The 19,875-nt window shown below is 48.5% G+C and overlaps 1 long non-coding RNA gene across 1 annotated transcript in view; it reads right to left on the bottom strand.

Annotated features, from left to right (window-relative positions):
* LOC308465851 overlaps positions 1–19,875 on the bottom strand; it is a 204,064-nt gene that overhangs the window by 16,451 nt on the left and 167,738 nt on the right. The gene's annotated exons all lie outside the window — the stretch shown is intronic.

The raw sequence follows: 19,875 nt of genomic DNA, 5'->3' as shown, positions 1-19,875 counted from the left end.
TCCTATGTTACCCTTAATCGTAGACAGATCAGGGAGGGGCAAGTCGGTACCGCACAGCTTGCAATTTTCAAATTTGTAAAGCATGAAAACAAACTGGTAAAAGCGCACAAAGCTTAAAATGAACCAAAAGCCCCTTAAAACACAAAGTGGGCCAGTGTTGGGGCATTCACAAGACCTCTTGCACGTTGTCAAAAACTTGTGCGGCCAGGAGGCAATATCCAGCCTGATTTGGCTGGGAAGGTGCCCAGAATCTCCCCACAGACTCTTACTGACATAGTGCTGCCGTTCCAGAGCCATAAGCAAGAAGTCTCTGGCCCTGAGGAGCTTACAGTCCGCATACTTGGTGGTGTGTGGAACTGGAGAACAAAGGGTGTGTTAACCAGATGTTCTGGGGAGGAGGAAAGGTTTGTGGACTGAAGTTCAGGCAGGTAAAGCTTTGTGGCGCTTCCATGGTGAATCTGCTGCGGATGTTCCCCCCCCCTCCGCGTGCTTGCTCCTCAGTCCCCGTCTCCCCCCCCCCCAAAAAAAAACCCTGCTAGAGCTGTCATGTTCTTTGAAGCAGCCCTTTGCAAGAGCAACCCTCTCATCTGGCAGCGGAGGGTGTGGAGAGGAGAAAGGAGGAGAGGAGGATGGCACTATTGATCTGTTAGATTACTCAATTTCGCTCGTATCGATCAGGTAATTGCTTTATCTAGGTTCTCATTTGGACACTGCATTACTTTTTCTCTTCTTCCCTAACCACCAGCACCCACCCCCCTGGGTGGCTAAACACCTTCTCCTTAAAATAAAGTGTGGGGCAAGGAGGAGGACAGGCTCAAAGAGCGTTGCCTCCATCCGGGGCATGCGGCGGAATCAGGGAGGGGGGGCAGGCAAACCCCCCAAGAGCATCCAGACCAGACCGTCTGCTCCAGAACAAGAGCCTGGCTTTTCAGAAGGAGACTACTGATGGGCTTCTAATACAGGAATGTGGACCAATGCCTTATCAGCACAATCTCTTCCTTGCCACCCCATCTCCACAGCCAACCCCCCCCCAAAACTATTGCATTTTGCCTCCTGAACCCAAGAACGGAATCCCTTGATTGTGGAACAACCTGTCATTCACAAAAGGTCACGACGACATCGGGTGCGGGGGCTTTGACATCCCAAAGTTGGTACAAAGTTGCATTTTGCCTCCTGAACCCAAGAACAGAATCCCTCCGTTGTGGACCAACCTGTCATTCACAAGATGTCACTATGACATCGGGAGTGAGGGGCTTTGACGTCCCCAAGTTGGTACTTCAAAGCACTTTTCCAGACGCCGCTGGAACGAAAGGGTTTAGCAGGAGATCCCTGAATCAGGAAGGGATTTGCACGGAACCGTGCGGGACTGAACAGGATTTCACCCATACTCATCCGCTGACAAATGGAAGAGAGGGGTGTAGGAACTTAAATCCTGCTTTCCCCCTGGGGAAAAGGGCCTTGCTGGATCCCCCTGGTCGGCTGAGGCTCACCACTTGTGTCCTTGGTCAGCACTCTGACCGCTACACCACGCGGGCTCCAAACTCCATCACTTGCCCCCCAGCAGCAGAGGGCATGGGAGAACGACCAAGGAACAGCGGGAGGGGCTCAGAGGAACAGTGGGGGGCTGCTCCCCGATGCGCCTGCTTGCCTGTGCCAGCGGACTGGGCTGCCCTCGCTCCCAAGGCTGCCATGAGACGCAGAAGTCTCAGCGCCAGTCGCAGCCAGCTGCATTTATTTCCAGAGGGCCTTGTAATGGGTTTTCGGGCTGGCGGCTCAGCGTCTCTGAGGTGGGGCTCCTCCTGGCTGCCACGCATCCCTACCCACTAGGCTCCTGGGTCCAGAAAGGTGGCAGCTGGCCAGCCGTTCTGTCTCTGCCCCCACCCACTTCCACAAATGTCTCCTGCCTCTGCTGAATCACGCCTGGCTCACCCTGGGGAGTCATTCCCTCTGACCCAAATCTTCAGGGAGGGGCAGCCTACGGCCAAAGCAACCGGCTTGTCTACCCCTGGGGCCCCACAAGAGGGTGGTTCCCCAGCTTCTTCTTCCTCTTCTTTCTTCTGGGCCAGAAAGGTGCTAGAGCTCTTGATCTTCTGAGCGTTACTTGGCAGCCTAGAGATTCACCGCTTTGGCTCATGACCCAGTTCAGTGGGAAATCGCGTGCCTTGCCTTTGGAGAGTGTCAGGTTCAATCCGTGCTGATGGCAGTTCCAGGTAGGGCTGCCTGAAACCTTTGACAGCCACCTGCCGGTTAGAGTAGACAGTACTCAGCGACATGGCCCCAGTGGTCTGATTCAGTACGCAGCTGCTTCTTACGCTCCTATAACCCTAAGAGTTGCATTTAGGTGCAGGCAGAGATCCAACCTCTCCATTCTGGAGGAAATCAGCCCTGAGTGCTCACTGGAAGGACAGATCCTGAATCTGAGGCTCCAATACTTTGGCCACCTCCTGAGAAGAGAAGACTCCCTGGAAAAGACCCTGATGTTGGGAAAGATGGAGGGCACAAGGAGAAGGGGACGACAGAGGACTAGATGGTGGGACAGTGTTCTCGAAGCTACAAACATGAGTCTGACCAAACTGTGGGAGGCAGTGGAAGACAGGAGTGCCTGGTGTGCTCTGGTCCAGGGGGTCACGAAGAGGCGGACATGACTAAACGACTAAACAACAACAACACAACAGCCATTAAAAGCACCACCACTACTCTCTCACACACACATATGGAAAGTGGGAACTGTAGTTTTCTAAGGGTGCTGGGGACTGTAGTTCTGTGAAGGAGAAGCCACATTTCCCAGGATTCTTTGGAAGGGAAAATGTGCTCAAAATGCGCCATCTGTTGCTGGCCACGTTGCAGGCTGCTGAGGCATCAGTCCTGGGTTTAGGCAGCGAGGACGGGCGTAGCAGGATATGGGATTTGTAGGGCTGTCGGCTTTAAAACAACAACAACAACCCACTTTTAATTGGTTGTTACTTTAGCCGGCTCTTTAATTAGGCTTTGTGCTTCGGGTTTTCCATTGCATCTCCCCAGGAAGTCTTTTCTGATGCCATCTCAATAGAAGCACCAACACCCCGTTCTGCTGCAGGTGCACTTAGGGTGGGCATCGGGGGGGGGGGGGGCTTGTAAGTAATCCCACAGAACGGCTGTCACACACACACACCACCCTGCCCACTTCCCAGCCGGCTGCGTCTATAACCTCACAACACACATCAAAAGCAAGTGATTTGGCATTCCTTTGTGACATATACAGCCAAACTGTCGCTTTCAAGAGAACCCTCAATGCAAGCCTAGCAAATCTGGAAGTATATTTGCTGATCTGGGAGAACTGATAAGTCTTTACTTGGGTTTTGTTGTTTTAACTCATGGGCAACTACTCATTCGACGTGCCTGTTTTACAGTTTTGCTTTCCGTCTTTTAATTTTTGTGCACAGTTATAATTGTTCTCTCTGTTTTATATACAGTATAAAATCGAATAATAAAACATTACCAAACACACACAAATCAAAAGCATTTCAGTGTTCAGGTGTGTGTCAAGTATACCCAGTTTATTCGCCTTAAGGGTGCATGTCTGGAATCTGCGAAGAAGTGTCTGGTGGTAGGTAGTGGTTAAAAGTATTGGACTTTGGATACCAGGGTTCAAATTGCCACTCAGACATGAAGCTCACTCACTCACAACCTAGGGTACCTCAAACGGTGGTTGTTGTTGTGAGGAGAACCACACATACACCACTTTTAGCTACTTGGAGGAAAGGTGGTATATAAATGCAATAATAATAATAATAATAATAATAATAATAATAATAACAGATAATTTGGAATGATCCAAAAGTTAGAGTATATTGACCTGGCTGTTCAGTTCTTCCAGTTGACTATACAACCATATATTTATTTATTGGGAACCATCCTTGATGATCTCTGCTTTATCCTCTATGAATTGTTTTGTATTTATTTAAGTAGTCATTTTTTAATCTTTCATGGTTTTCCTTATAATTAATACTTTTTTAAAGTTTTTCAAAACCAAATTTAGGGGAGTAATCCATGGATATTAACAGGCATGACCTAACTTCAGTATATTAGTTTAAATGGGTTGACTCTTTATTATAGCGTTGCATATGAAACCTGCTTCTATGTGAATTTTAAAAAATTCAGGGCAAATTTCAGGGCTCTCTCTCCCCCCGCTGCACTTCTCTGAAAGCTTCTATTGCCTAAAGATGTCCTGAGCAGGTTGGCGCAAGATCTGAAGCCGTCTCTTACTCTGCAGATTAAAAAGGGCAGGGAGGAGGAACCACAAACTCCCCGTTGGAAATAAAAGCCTTTTATATAACTCGAGTCTCACACGGGGTAATTAAAAGCACCTCCTTTGAGGTTCCCCTAATGCCTAATTGGTTTTTCAAAAAGCGCTTCAGGTTCATAATATACACAGTTCTCTTCTGCAAAAAAAAAAAGAAACATAGCAAGCCAGTTGTTCCTGCTCAGTCGGAAGAACGACCGGAAGATCGAGTTATTTAAGAAGGGGGAAGACTTGCAACTTGGGATACCAGGGCTGCTTAGGCACCTGGCATTTAAAGAGCACCCCCCTCCCGGCAAATAATAATGGGAACTATAGTTTGCTCCCTCACAGGGCTACAACTCCCAGCACCCTTCATTTGTTTATTGCATTCATATCCCACCTTTCTAGGGACGCGGGTGGCGCTGTGGGTAAAACCTCAGTGCCTAGGACTTGCCAATCGCAAGGTCGGCGGTTCGAATCCCCGCGGCGGGGTGAGCTCCCGTCTTTCGGTCCCAGCTCCTGCCCACCTAGCAGTTCGAAAGCACCCCTAAGTGCAAGTAGATAAATAGGGACCGCTTTATAGCGGGAAGGTAAACGGCGTTTCCGTGTGCTGCGCTGGTGCTGGCTCGCCAGAGCAGCTTCGTCACGCTGGCCATTGACCCGGAAGTGTCTCCGGACAGCGCTGGCCCCCGGCCTCTTAAGTGAGATGGGCACACAGCCCTAGAGTCGGACACGACTGGCCCGTACGGGCAGGGGTTCCTTTACATTTACCTATCCCACCTTTCTTTCCTTTCCACCTTTTCTTTAACATAAGTCCAACAAACAAAACAAATAGAGTAAGGTTCCATAATCTTATTTTTTCATCGCTCTGCCGAGCGCGGACTTCCCTCCCTCCCTTCAACAGGTTTTCATTTTCCACTTTTCTTTCCGCTTTTTCTTAATAACATCCTATCCACATCATAAGATTTATTTTAATCCTGCTACAGTCTTTAAACTTCTGCAATTATTACTTATATATTCCACAAATTTTCTCCACTCTCTTCTGAACTTTGTTTCCTCTTGGTTACGAATCCTGTAAGTCAGTTTTGCTAATTCCGCATATTCTACCATTTTTGTCTGCCACTCTTGTGTCTTCCATTTTTGGGCTACCAAAATTCTAGCAGCCGTCGTGGCATACATGAATAATCTCTGGTCTACTTTTCCTATTTCTTCACCTATCAAGCCTATTATCCCACCTTTCTTTCCAAAGAGTTCAAGGTGGGTCACGCAGGTCTCCTTCTCCCCATTTAATCCACCCAACAACCCTGTGAGGTAGGATAGGCCAAGAGATGCAGTCCCTGGCCCAAGGCCACCCAGCAAGCTTCATGTGGCTGAAAGCGGGATTTGAACCCATGTCTCCCAGGTCTTGGTCAGACCCTCTAACCAAGACACCGCAATTGGCTCCTAACAAATTATACCTTCCAGGATTCTTGTGGTGAGTGGGGAGATGCGCTTCCCCACATTCCTCTCTCCTTCCAAGCGGATGTCCTGGGAGCCCAGAATGTGAAGGAAGAGGGTCTTCTCCTGTCCATGTGCTTCCAGCACTTTCTTCCGTGTGATTTGTTTTGGAAAGAGGGGTTGCTTTGTTATTCTTTACCAACTGCATGCGCTTTTGTGTGAAGGTGTTCATTTGATAAAGCGTTTTTAAAATCCTTTTAAGCATGTTGCGAGTCACTTGGATACCTTTTGGGGCAACAGGCAGCTGGCACATTTAATAAAATAATAATGACAACAGCAGCAGCAGCAACAACAACAACAACAACAACAACAACAAATTACCGTATTATTCGCTCTATAAGACGCACCAGACCATAAGACGCACCTAGTTTTTGGAGGAGGAAAACAAGAAAAAAAATATTCTGAATCTCAGAAGCCAGCAAGAGGGATCGCTGCTTTCGCTGGGATAGCTGTGCAGCCTGCATTCGCTCCATATGACGCACACACATTTCCCCTTACTTTTTAGGAGGGAAAAAGTGAGTCTTATAGAGCAAAAAATACGGTAATAGAAATGTGCGACCTGTCTTGTGAAGCTGCAGGGCAGGGGATTTCATGATCTGAATTGATTTTAGAATGAATTGATTTTAGAATGCTGTGTTACTTTTACTGTTGTTAGCTGCTCTGAGCCCGGCTTTGGGTGGGGAGGGTGGGATATAAATAAATTATTATTATTATTATTATTATTATTAGCCAACCCTCCCTCCACCATCTGCAAGAACGGCACACACCAGTGTGGTGTAGTGGTTATAGTGTCAGACTAAGACCTGGGAGTTGGGATGCGGGTGGCGCTGTAGGTTAAACCACAGCGCCTAGGACTTGCTGATCAGAAGGTCAGTGGTTCGAATCCCCACGACGGGGTGAGCTCCCGTTGCTCGGTCCCTGCTCCTGCCAACCTAGCAGTTCGAAAGCACGTCAAAGTGCAAGTAGATAAATAGGTACCGCACCGGTGGGAAGGTAAACGGCGTTTCCGTGCGCTGCTCTGGTTCACCAGAAGCGGCTTAGTCCTGCTGGCCATATGACCCGGAAGCTGTACGCCGGCTCCCTCAGCCAATAAAGCAAGATGAGCGCCGCAACCCCAGAGTCGGCCACGACTGGACCTAATGGTCAGGGGTCCCTTTACCTTTAAGACCTGGGAGACCAGGATTCAAATCCTACCGCTCAGCCATGAAGGTCACTGGACAGCCTTTGGGGCACTCACTGCCTTTCTCAGCCTAACCATGTGCGCCACCTTGAGCTCCTTGGAATAATAATAATAAAAAAGGTGGAATCTAAATGTAATTAACAAACATAACAAAGAAAGAAACACTTTTGACATGGAGTTCCAAAAGAAGTTTGAGCAGGGTGTGGGCTCCCAAGCAGAGAAGACCCCGCAAGATGCATGGAAGCTATTAGCCCTAAAGCCATATATATGAGTCCACTGTTGCTCAAAACTAAAGAATTATTTCATGTGGGGGGGGGGTGGAGTTTGCATTTTGGGAGCAAGTCTCTCTCCTGCACACCCACCAAGGTCGCTTACTGATCTACAGTACTGGCAAGGCATGTGGTGTTTTTGTAGGGGTATAGCTCCCTGCCCCAAAGAGCATACACTGCAAAAATTAACAGCCGCCTTCTGAGATCTTCCCCAGCAGACCTCCCCCCGCATTCTGTTTTTACACCAGAGCAGGGGTAGGCAACCTAAGGCCCAGGGGCTGGATCTGGCCCAATCGCCTTCTAAATCTGGCCCGCAGACGGTCTGGGAATCAGCATGTTTTTACATGAGTAGAATGTGTCCTTTTATTTAAAATGCATCTCTGGGTTATTTGTGGGGCATAGGAATTCGTTATTTTCTTTTCTTCAAAATATAGTCCGGCCTCCCACATGGTCTGAGGGACAGTGGACCGACCCACAGCTGAAAAAGGTTGCTGACCCCTGCACCAGAGCAACGAAAGTGGGCCCGACCCACATAACATCCGTTCAGCCTCTCCAATTTCAGGCCCCGTTTGACAAAGGCTGCAAACCTGGTTTAGGGCAGAGCTCTCAGGGAGCAGCTGGGTGAAAAGGGCCTCTCTGCTCCCCCCACAAAAACAAAACACCAGTCCCTGAGAATGTGGGGGGGGGGGAATGCAAGGAAAAGAAACCCCCCAAGGAGGGTTGGAAGGAAGAGCTGAAGTGCGGGGGCAAGGAGGAGCCCTCGCTCTGGTTACAGAACCCCCCTTCAGGTCCCATTAGTGGCAATGGAAGGTGACAGGAGCCGGTCGATACCAATCCTGCCAGACAGACTCCCAGTAATAAACCCATTTCACTCACATTTCTATGCGTGTGCCCCCCCCCCCCAGCTCCCTGCCCCACACCACTGGCTGCACATCTGTGGAGGCCGAGGGGGTGCTGGCGATGTTCACCCCACCTGCCAGGCAGCCCCCCCAACCCACACCTTCGCACCAGGGTGGGGGTGCATTTGGCACTGGGATTCTCTCTGCACGATGGTGATGATAATTAATACCACCGGACTTTGCTCCACCGCTTAGCAAACTGTCACATAACACAACAAAATTAAAAAAAAATTCCTTCCAGTAGCACCTTTGCTGTTGTTGTTGAGTCGTTTAGTCGTGTCCGCCTCTTCGTGACCCCCTGGACCAGAGCAGGCCAGGCCCTCCTGTCTTCCACTGCCTCCCTCATGCTGGTCACTTCTAGAACACTGTCCCACCATCTCGTCCTCTGTCGTCCCCTTCTCCTTGTGCCCTCCATCTTTCCCAACATCAGGGTCTTTTCCAGGGAGTCTTCTCTTCTCCTGAGGTGACCAAAGTCTTGGAGTCTCAGCTTCAGGATCTGTCCTTCCAGTGAGCACTCAGGGCTGATTTCCTTCAGAATGGAGAGGTTGGATCTTCTTGCAGTCCATGGGACTCTCAAGAGTCTCCTCCAGCACCAGAATTCAAAAGCATCCATTCTTCGGCGATCAGCCTTCTTGATGGTCCAGCTCTCACTTCCATACATCACGACTGGGAAAACCAGAGCTTTTACTATACGGACCTTTGTTACTAAGGTGATGTCTGCTTTTTAAGATGCTGTCTAGGTTTGTCATTGCTTTTCTCCCAAGAAGCAGGCGAGTAGCACCTTAGAGACCAACTAAGTTTGTTATCAGTATGAGCTTTCGTGTGCATGCACACTTCTTCAGATACACTGAAACAGAAGCCACATAACACAGTTGGCCCTCACTGCAAGTGGAGTTTTTAAGCACACACACATGGAATGTGGAGCAAACTTGTTCTCTGCTGCTCCAGAGCCTGGGACCCAAGTCGAAGGGCAAGAAATTACAAGCGGGGATGGGTTAAGCAGAGGTTGGGTGACCACCTGCCAGGGATTCTTGAGTTGGGATTCCTTCAATGCAGGGGGGCTGGACTAGATGACCCTCAGGGTCCCCTCCAAGTCTACAATTCTAGGATTCTGTGAAAATTCAGGGGAGGAAAAAGCCAGTTAAATCCTGCTGGCCACAGAGGGTGTGAGCTTTGATCCGACCCTGAGCTACTCAAAGCACCTCTTACACCTCCTCCCTCAAAAGACCTCACCCTTTCTCTCTCTCTCTTTTTTAAAAAAATTAATAATAAATTTTATCAGTATTTTCCACACAACAACAACACCACGAAAAATAACAATACACAAAACACAAAAACCAGCACACAAAGAAAACAAATCCATATCTTACAAGTTAATAATATAAACACTAAAAAGAAAAACAAACATTTGTAGGTTTGCAAGAAGTTTTGTGAGGAGTATTATTGGAAGTATTGCAAAAATGGAGAAGGGGGAGGATGATTTGTTAAGAGATGTAAAGGCAATATAAAGTTAAGAAATGCATAAGAAGTGGTTAAAACGGTGGATCATCAGAGGTGCTGATGGAAGTCTAAAAAGATTGTATAAGTGATAAGTTTTGTGATACATTTTATAATTTGTATGTTAAAATCAGTAAAAATTATTTTAAAAACAAACAAACAAACATTGACTTCCACCAATCCCACAGCACCTCCTTTATCTCCCATTGTGTTTTCCCGTTTTCCTGTTTTCCTGATCATCACTATCCTAGCATCTAGATATAAATCCCTTTTTCTTACCCTTTCACTTCACAAGGTTATTCCAGACTCACCCTTTCTCAACCCCAGGACCCCAGTGGAGGATTAAGAAGCAAGCTACCTTATACTGATACTGAGTCCGACCACTGGGTCTCTTTAGCTCAGCAGTGCCTACACTGATTGGCAGCAGCTGTCCAGGATTGCAGATGTGTGAGTCTCAGCCCTGCCTAGCAACTGGAGGTGAGCCAGCTCTCTTTATCCTCCTCCTCCTCCTCTACCACATCTGCCTCCTTTGCAAGGAGGGTATTCAAAGCTGTCAAACAGAGCAGGCCGTTTTCTTAATAGTTGTCCATCAACGCAACTTTTCCCGTTGCAAAACACCCCACCCTCCCATCCGCATTTGTTTGCTCTCTTTCCCTCCCTAACCCTTATCTTATTGTTTTAATTCAGGATCTCGCTCGGCAACCGGCGGGGAAATTAAGGAACAAGAAATGACATATCGATCCCAAGAGCTGAGACAGGTGGCAAAGTCCCTGGGGATGGGAACTTCTCCAGAGCCAAGTGGCTGAGGAACGGGGCTCTCTCTCTCTCTCTCTCTCTCTCTCTCTCTCTCTCTCTCTCTCAGAATTGTAGAATGGGGAGGTACACCCAAAGGCCATCTGGTCCAGCCCCCTGCAATGCTGGAATCACAGCTAAAACATCCCTGACAGGTGGCCACTCAAACTCTGTTTAAGGACATCCAGTGATGGTGAGTCCACCATCTTCCCAGATCATAGAACTGTAGAGTTGGAAAGGACCACAAGGGTCCAATTATAGTCCAATTCTCTGAAATTCAGGAATCACAGTTCAGGGATCCGTGACAGGTGGCCATTCTACTTCTGTTTAAACATCTGCAATGGAGGACAGTCTCAAAGATGCTCCAAAAGTACAGACAGAGGCTCTGAGATTACGTCTGCAAGTTAATAATAATAATAATAATAATAATTTATTTATGCCCTGCCCATTGGCTGGGTTTCCCCAGCCACTCTGGGCGGCTTCCACCAGAATATTAAAATTATATTACAATACAGTGGTACCTCAGGTTACATAAGCTTCAGGTTACAGACTCCGCTAACCCAGAAATAGTACCTCGGGTTAAGAACTTTGCTTCAGGATGAGAACAGAAATTGTGCTCCAGCGGCGCAGCGGCAGCAGGAGGCCCCATTAGCTAAAGTGGTGCTTCAGGTTAAGAACAGTTTCAGGTTAAGTACGGACCTCCGGAAGGAATTAAGTACTTAACCCAAGGTACCACTGTAGTCTATTAAACATTAAAAGCTTCCCTAAACAGGGCTGCTTTCAGATGTCTTCTAAAAGTCTGCTAGTTGTTGTTCTCTTTGACATCTGGTGGGAGGGCGTTCCACAGGGTGGGCGCCACCACCGAGAAGGCCCTCTGCCTGGCTCCCTGTAACTTGGCTTTTGCACCTACAAAAGTTGGGTTATCCTACACAGGACTGCAGGCAATGTTTATCTGTCTGAGACCCTTCTCAACCAACTCCTTTTGGAAACCTGGAATTTGCTTTCTCTTCTTAAATCCTCCTCCATTGCTATATATAAAGTTCCCAAGTCTTGGGAGCACTTTTCCTAAAACTCTGATCACGATACTTCTTTATAATCCAGAGGTGTATAAATTTTATGAAATAGATAATAAAAATGCCAACATAGCCCCTCAGAGCTGCTGACCAGGAAAGGGACTCTTATATTAATACTTAAGCTGATACCCACAGCAGCTGGAACAGGCCAAAGGGGGCCCAGCCAGTCCAGCCCCATGCTCTCTTCGTGGCCGACCAGATGCTCATTATGGGATGTATAATGTAAGCAGGACTCCCAGCATTCCTAGAAGTATACAAGTCCATCCCTGGTGACTGGAGGGGGAGCGGCAGGTGCCTCTATTCCAGTTAAGGACTGTGTCCTGCACATTACTGGACGCTGGAGAGAGAATTTGCACTGGTGGAAATTCCCTCTTCTTATTGTTGTTGTTGTTTAGTCGTGTCCGCCTCTTCGTGACCCCCTGGACCAGAGCACGCCAGGCCCGCCTGTCTTCCACTGCCTCCCTCATGTTCATAGTTTCGAGAACACTGTCCCACCATCTCGTCTTCCGTCGTCCCCTTCTCCTTGTGCCCTCCATCTTTCCCAACATCAGGGTCTTTTCCAGGGAGTCTTCTCTTCTCCTGAGGTGGCCAAAGTCTTGGAGCCTCAGCTTCAGGATCTGTCCTTCCAGTGAGCACTCAGGGCTGATTTCCTTCAGAATGGAGAGGTTTGATCTTCTTGCAGTCCATGGGACTCTCAAGAGTCTCCTCCAGCACCAGAATTCAAAAGCATCCATTCTTCGGCAATCAGCCTTCTTGATGGTCCAGCTCCCACTTCCATACATCACTGCTGGGAAAACCATGGCTTTAACTACACGGACCTTTGTTGGCAAGGTGATGTCTCTGCTTTTTAAGATGCTGTCTCGGTTTGTCATGGCTTTTCCCTCTTCTACACAACGCTTAAAAACTCTCTACAAAGAGAGCCTAGTGGATCAAATTGTTGCCCCATCTGGTCCCGCATCCTGTCCTCAAAGTGGCTGAACATTTGCTTGTGGGGAAATAAGCAAGCCGGATTTGAGCACAAGAGCAGCACTTGGTTTCTAGCTCAGCTGGTAGGGACTGAGACTCAATCCCTGGGTTGTGGGTTCGAGACCCGCCATGCGCAAAATACTTCTGCATTGGGGGGGCTGGACTAGATGAATCTCATGCTCTCTTCCAACCCTACAAGCCTGTGATTCTTGGCTGCCCACCTCCTGCTGCCACTGACAGCCCCCTCCTATACATCACCTACCCTCTGAATGTGGCACTCTTGAAACGCCCCCCAACCACAAGTAGGGCTCCCTGCACCCCTGTTTCTGAAGAGACAGAAGGCCCCAAGGCTCCTGTTTCTGACTTGGGGGTGCTGATGCCTGAGGGGTGAGCGAAGATATAAGCACGGACCTTCAACTTGTCCGTTATAGGGCTGTTTTCTCCGTCTCGCTCTCTTTCCCCCTCTGAGAAGGGTCAGGCACCGGCAAGAGTTAACGTGATTGTCTTTATAACCACATCGGCTCTCCTGGGAACTCAGAGTACTGGGTTTTCATTTTAAGTAACCCCAACACAGCGGCGTGTGATGGAAAGCACAGTCCCCGCCTGACAGATGGAGAGGAAGAGGGGAAGAGAGGAGGACGGGGGACGGTGCAGGTGGCGGAGAAAGGTAAGAGACCAAACAGCGGCTGAGCTTGGCAGGTCTACCCATGGCCTGTTGGCTTAGAACCAAGCCCCACAGGGACTTCCTCCCTTCGGCGTGTGCCTACGAGGGTCTTCACACCTCTTTCAGCCCACTTTGTGCCCATGTCCTTTCGTGCCCTGTGAAAGTCAGCTCCAAGCCAAAAGGATTCAGATAACATAGGAAGCTGCCTTATTGAGCTACTGGTCCATCTAACTCCGTATAGTTTGCACTGACTGGCAGCAGTGGCTGCCCGGGGTTTTCTGGCAGGGGTCTCTCCCAGCCCTGCCTTTGGGAATTGAATCTGGAGCCTTCTGCATGCAAAGCAGCTGTCCTGCTGCTGAGCCACGGCTCTGCCCCTTTAAGGTTCCAGTCCTCGTGGCTCTGAATAAAGGGCTGGCCTTAATAGCCACACCACTAGCCCCCTACAGCTCCCCAGGATTTTGGCCGGGAGTCTTTTCCCAGCCCTGCCTGAAGATGCTGCCGGCGAGAGTTGAGCCTGCGACATTCTGCATGCCAAGCAGGTGTTCAGCCTCTGAGCTACGGCCCCTTTGCCTTGTTCTTCATCTGGGCATCCCAAAGACGTCTTTTATGTGCCTCCAGAATGCAGGTCCTGATTTTGCTGCCGCAGCAGCAGCAGCTGTGCTATTTACTGGTACTTTTTCCAGGATAGATCCCTCTATCATCATCCTGGACGTTGCCAGGATATTAGGGCAGATGGGGATCTGAGCAAACACCAGTGGTGTGGAAAGGGGCATCTTTTCTCGTGATCAAAAAGTGGCTGTGTGCTTGCCTTTCGAAAAGTGTGGCAGAGAGCAAAAACAGACGCGGCCACTCCTCTGGGTGGACTCACTCAGGGAGGCAGCCCTGTCTGTTCAGATACCAGCAGAAGGAAGGCAGTGGAGCCTTCAAGCCTCGTTTTTCCACGGTGGTCTTTTTCAAAACCAGTAGCAGCCTTCAATGCCTCTGACAGAGACATTAATTTGAGATCTTCTTCCTTCCCAGAAACAATTTGGGGCTGGGCTGAGCCAGGCACACGTAGCGGGGCAGATTGTACATCCAGTTGCTGGTCTTTGTAAACTCGCTAAAGTTAACAGACATGGCTAACTTTACGGTCGTTGATTTAAATGGGTCTACTCTGAGTAGAAGCTTGTTGGGTGCAACCTGGGCAGTGGTCCCCTAATGTTTTCCCCCATGGGCCACTTGAAAATTGGTGGTGGTTCCTGGTTTCTCTCTGTTTCCAGTCTTTGCTCTCCACATTTCCACATCTGTTTGGGAATGTGTGTGTTTTAAGTACTCATGTAAAATCACTGCTGAAGTTCTCCTAATATATACAGTGGTACCTCGGGTTACATACGCTTCAGGTTACAGATTCCGCTAACCCAGCAGTAGTGCTTCAGGTTAAGAACTTTGCTTCAGGATGAGAACAGAAATTGTGCTCTGGTGGCGCAGCAGCAGCAGGAGGCCCCATTAGCTAAAGTGGTGCTTCAGGTTAAGAACAGTTTCAGGTTAAGAACGGACCTCCGGAACGAATTAAGTACTTAACGCGAGGTACCACTGTACATGAATATTGCAAACACTTTTCACTAAGAGAGATACATTTATTTATTTCCCCCCAAAACCAATATATGCATTTTCTGTGCACATTACTTTGCTGGAGAATGAATCTTTCGGAAGTGTGAACTGGTGTTGCTTTGCCTGTAAATGGGAACTGAACCAAATTTCTCCTCCATCTCAACTTCCACGTAAGACTATGATTAAGTCCAAGGTCTGAAATGACCCGTCTTCACCCCTTTGCAAAGAACCGGTGCGAAGAGGACCCGATTCTGGTTGCCTCTTGCTTTGTGCCTGGTTTCTGCCATGAGGAACAGTCTGGTCTTGCTCCTGAAACAGCCGCAGCCATTCTGGGTTGCAGAACTCAGGGGCAGGAAGAATTCTTGGGCTGGTTTCTGCTTTGCACTGAACAAGCAACAACATAAAGACATTGCCCCCCCCCCAGTAGGCAGCGCAAAATTCTGTGCTGAGGAAGACCAAGAACATCTGAGTTCATTATGCAAATGAAAACAACATTACATGATGTGTGATTATTCTGTGAGGCAGGTTGGGGCCGCAGGAGCATTGCTGGGCAATTAAACTGCCCCCCCCTGAAAATCTTACTGGGCCCAAGTTTGATTTGGGGTCAGGGGCGTAGGAAGGGGGGATGGGGGCGGGTCGCCGCGGGTTCCATCATGGAGGGGGGGTGTCAAAAAGGAACAATTACTGCCCTACTAGGACGGTTTATAAAAAACTTTTTTTTAATGCCTGGTCCAAAGGTCTTATCTTACTACACCAGAGATTATATAGCTATAGCTGAAATTACATGCATATCAGTTAATCTCTTGACCCTCCTCCACAAAAATAACTGTTCACTTGGCCGTTTTCATATGTCGTCAAGGCTGAAATTTCAATTCAGTGGAGCCAAAACACAATCCATCCTGTAGATTTAGGTATCTGTCCACAGTCGCCTCCTTGTTATCAGAGGCCCATAATCCACATTCCTTTGTAAGAAAATATGAAATAATGTAAAACTGTTTTCTGCAGGCAAAGAAAAAAAAATCAATGGGGGGGGTGACAAGAAATTTTCCACACCTGGTACCACCTGACCATCCTACGCCTCTGCTTGGGGTCCTTCAGCCCACATCATTTCAAGCTTGTCCCTGTGAGCTTGAGGGCTAGCAACTTGTCCTTAAAACAAAACTCAAAAGCTGGGCTTCTTGAGTGGCTGAACTCTCCCCCTTTGTTGGACTTGTGGAAGGCTCCGAGTGCGGCTTATACCCCTCATCCCTAAAAAATAAAAAATGAAAAGGCACTTATTGATAGCACCTTTGAGGTTTCCCATTGGTTATCCGACCTGCACACTCCTGGTAGTGTCTGCACTGCGTGCTATCAGGATGGCGGACAGTGATATCTTGCCCCTCAATGGGCCATTTTGATCCCTGTGCATTTTGACCTTCCAGTGTAACCTTCTCTTCCCCCCCCCCCCGCCTCTCTCTCACACACAACCAGTCGTTTAGGGTTTCCTATTGCCAGGAGCCTTTTAAATACCACATTCCCCAGACACTCAAATAAGGGAAATGAAGGGTTCTTTGGAGAGAATAAGAGGAGTTTGCAGGGTTGCGGGGAGAGACAGAAAAATACAGAAAATCGCGCCAAGGGGACTCTCTTTTTCTCCACCCCAACGCTATTAATCTCTGCCTGGCAACAAACGTGATCTTGTGAGCTTGGTTTGGACTCCAGAGCAGCAAAATCTGCACGTTCTGTTTCCCATGCGATGGGAGATAGTCCTGGGGCTGTTGTGTGGCTTCCTTGCAGGATCATTCCCCATCCCAGATGTGCCAGGTTGTTACCCACTTTTCCTTAAAGGTAAAGGTAAAGGGTAAAGGGATCCCTGACCATTAGGTCCAGTCGTGGCTGACTCTGGGGTTGTGGCTCTCATCTCGCTTTATTGGCCAAGGGAGCCGGCATACAGCTTCCAGGTCATGGGGCCAGCATGACTAAGCCGCTTCTGGCAAACCAGAGCAGCGCACGGAAACGCCGTTTACCTTCCCGCCGGAGCAGTACCTATTTATCTACTTGCACTTTGATGTGCTTTCGAACTGCTAGGTTGGCAGGAGCAGGGACCGAGCAATGGGAGCTCACCCCGTTGTGGGGATTCGAACCGCCGACCTTCTGATCGGCAAGTCCTAGGCTCAGTGGTTTAACCCACAGCGCCACCCGCGTCCCCACTTTTCCTTAGGATGTCTCTATTTTCATTGGAGAAATTTTAGATGGTGTGGAGTTATCTGACCCTTGAGCCGTCTGAAGGTAATCCTGTATAGGGAAGTTCTTGTAATGTTTGATGCTTTATTTTATATGTTGGAGGCGCCCAAAGCAGCTGGGATAACCCAGTAAGATGTGGCGGGTATAAATAGTAAAATTATCATTATGGAATGGGACCTCCCTATTTTCACTGGAGAAATGCTGGAGGGTTTACACCGCATACATAATATGCCTACTAGGAGAACGCACACTAAAAGTCTTACAGTATTTTTTATGGGGACAAAAAAAACACAAACCCAAAACCAAGCAAACAAACATAAATTTGAATTGAACTTGATGGGGGTGGAGATGCTCCTTCAGGTATACTGGACCGAGGCCGTTTAGGGCTTTCAAGGTCAGCACCAACACTTTGAATTGTGCTCCAAAACGTACTGGGAGCCAATGTAGGTCTTTCAAGACCAGTGTTATGTGGTCTCGGCGGCCGCTCCCAGTCACCAGTCTGGCTGCCGCGTTCTAGATTAATTGTAGTTTCCGGGTCACCTTCAAAAGTAGCCCCACATAGAGCGCATGGTAGTAGTCCAAGCTGGACTTCCCCTGCTCTAACCACTACAGCTGTCTCTCTCTCTCTCTCTCTCTCACACACACACACACACACACACACTTCTTTGTGTGTTCAGATTGCCAGCTAGGGGCTTTGCCGTGCCTCTGGAGGAGTCCCTAACATGTTCCAATGTCCGCTTTCCAAGTTCACCCCCTGCAGGATGAGGGCCTTGTCTCTCTTCCTGCCCCCCCATCTCCTCCTCGCCAGGAGTGGGAGGGGGCCTGCGGACTGTTCCGATGTCTTGTAATCCGCTTGTGCTAATAGCATTAGGGGTTTTAAACAAACAGGCCCTTGACCTCCTTGCCCAGTGGATGCTAAGGGTTTTTTGGGGGGGGGTGGCGGTGTGCAGTTGAAATGGCCAAGCCCAGTTTGTCGGGGGGGGGGTGGCGCCTGTGGAAAAGCTAAGAAGATTGTAAAGGGCTTGGGGGGGGGGGAGAGATTGGATTTGGCAGAGATAAAGTGGGCAGTGAGAGCGCAGTTTACTCTTGCAAAAGGCGCTCCACCCTCTCATCAGCCAGATCAGAATTCCCCGTGGGGGTGGGAAGGCTTCAGGGTGGGTGGGCGAGTCCAAAAATAAGGGGGACCCCTGGAAATACTGAAATAAGAACATAAGAAGAGCTTGAGCTGATCTAGTCCAGCATCGTGTTCTCATGGTGGCCAACTTTTGGGAAACACACAAACAGTGTTGTAAACAAAATCTATGCCCTTTTTCCCTTATGGGGGACACAAGAGCCCGTATAGCGTCCTTACGTGGGTTCCGTATTGATAGGAGAAAATAACAGAGGCCAACCAGAGAATATTGAGAAGCAAAGCGGCTCGTAAGCCTGATCTTTATTGATCTGTTGCAACAGGGTGCTTCCCTCACACGCAGGAAAGGAGGAGGACCCCGAACCAAGGTGTGCCCGCCCTTGTATAGACATTTTAAATTGCCCGCCCTGGAGTCCAAGACCACCCCCAGATACATCATACCTGTATCACAGAAGGGGTGTATCCCAAGACACACACCCCCGGCCACAAACATCACACCTACATCACAGAAAAGGCGATCTACAACAGAAATTTGAATGTTGTTCTTTTTCCTGTCTGTCAGGTTATCTGATAATGCCTTATCTGATTGCCTTTTCTGGTAGTCTGCCCGTTCCTTTGAAATGGTGATTTCTAAATTCCTGTAACAAGGAAGGTTTTTTCCACCTCCTCCCTCCTTGCAGAGAAACATTTGGTCCGTTGGGGAGTCAAAATGGTTTCAGGATGGTCTTCCCGTGCTGATCTATGTACATGCTTGGTTTGTACATTTATGAACATTTATTATATATATAAGACCTTAAATTTTATTATTGCAACAGGAAAGCTGAGTGCAGGAGTAGCCCTTTCCCCTCCTGTGGCTTCCAGCAACCGGTACTATTCTGAAGCATTTACTGCCTCTGACCCATGTAGGCAGAGCATTCAGGCAGCGTTCCCACTTAGGACTTCCAAAAGAAGCATATAAATATTCTGACCGTTGCCCGTTTCCGCGTTTTGAAAAACGCAGTTCTGCAAGGACCGTAGCACATGGCAGAGATGGATATCCCTCTTTCTCTCTCTCTCTCTCTCTCTCTCTCACACACACGCACGTGTGTCAGACATGGGAGGTGGGTTCTTGGTTTGTTTTTATTATTGTTCTCATTGTTATGCATTTTGTGTTCTCATTTTGTATTTTTGTTGTTGTGAAACACCCACACACACCCACCCACCCACACACACACACACACTGTGATTTTTGGGTGAATGGCGGAATAATAAACAAATCATTAAATAAATAAATAAATACAGTGGTACCTCGGGTTACATACGCTTCAGGTTACAGACACTTCAGGTTACAGAGTGCGCTAACCCAGAAATAGTACCTCATGTTAAGAACTTTGCTTCAGGATGAGAACAGAAAATCGTGCTCCGGCGGCGCAGCAGCAGCGGGAGGCCCCATTAGCTAAAGTGGTGCTTCAGGTTAAGAACAGTTTCAGGTTAAGAACGGACCTCCGGAACAGATTAAGTTCTTAACCCAAAGCACCACTGTATATAAATAAAATGTTAACTGTGGTTCGAGAGCTTACACCACCGTTGCCAGCCCTGCCTGCTCCTTCTGCGCTGTGTGTGGGAAGTGCAGAAATGTCCTGTTTGCTGGCGGCGAAGAATTAAAAGTGCGGGGACCGTTTCCTAAGGATGGCCTTCAGTTCTTGAAAGCAAATCTTGGTTTAGGGTGTTGTTGCTGCTGTGCTGCTGCTGTTGACACCTGCGGCACTGACACCATGGCTCAGTCTGCCCCCCCCTTCCACAAACCGCTTTCTTTGCTAGAGAGGATGCAAAATAGCAGATTCTGCCTTGAGCAA

Source organism: Podarcis pityusensis (assembly GCF_964106645.2).
Source record: "Podarcis pityusensis genome assembly, chromosome: 16".
NCBI lineage: Eukaryota > Metazoa > Chordata > Lepidosauria > Squamata > Lacertidae > Podarcis > Podarcis pityusensis.
This window is presented reverse-complemented; position numbering and strand designations above follow the sequence as displayed.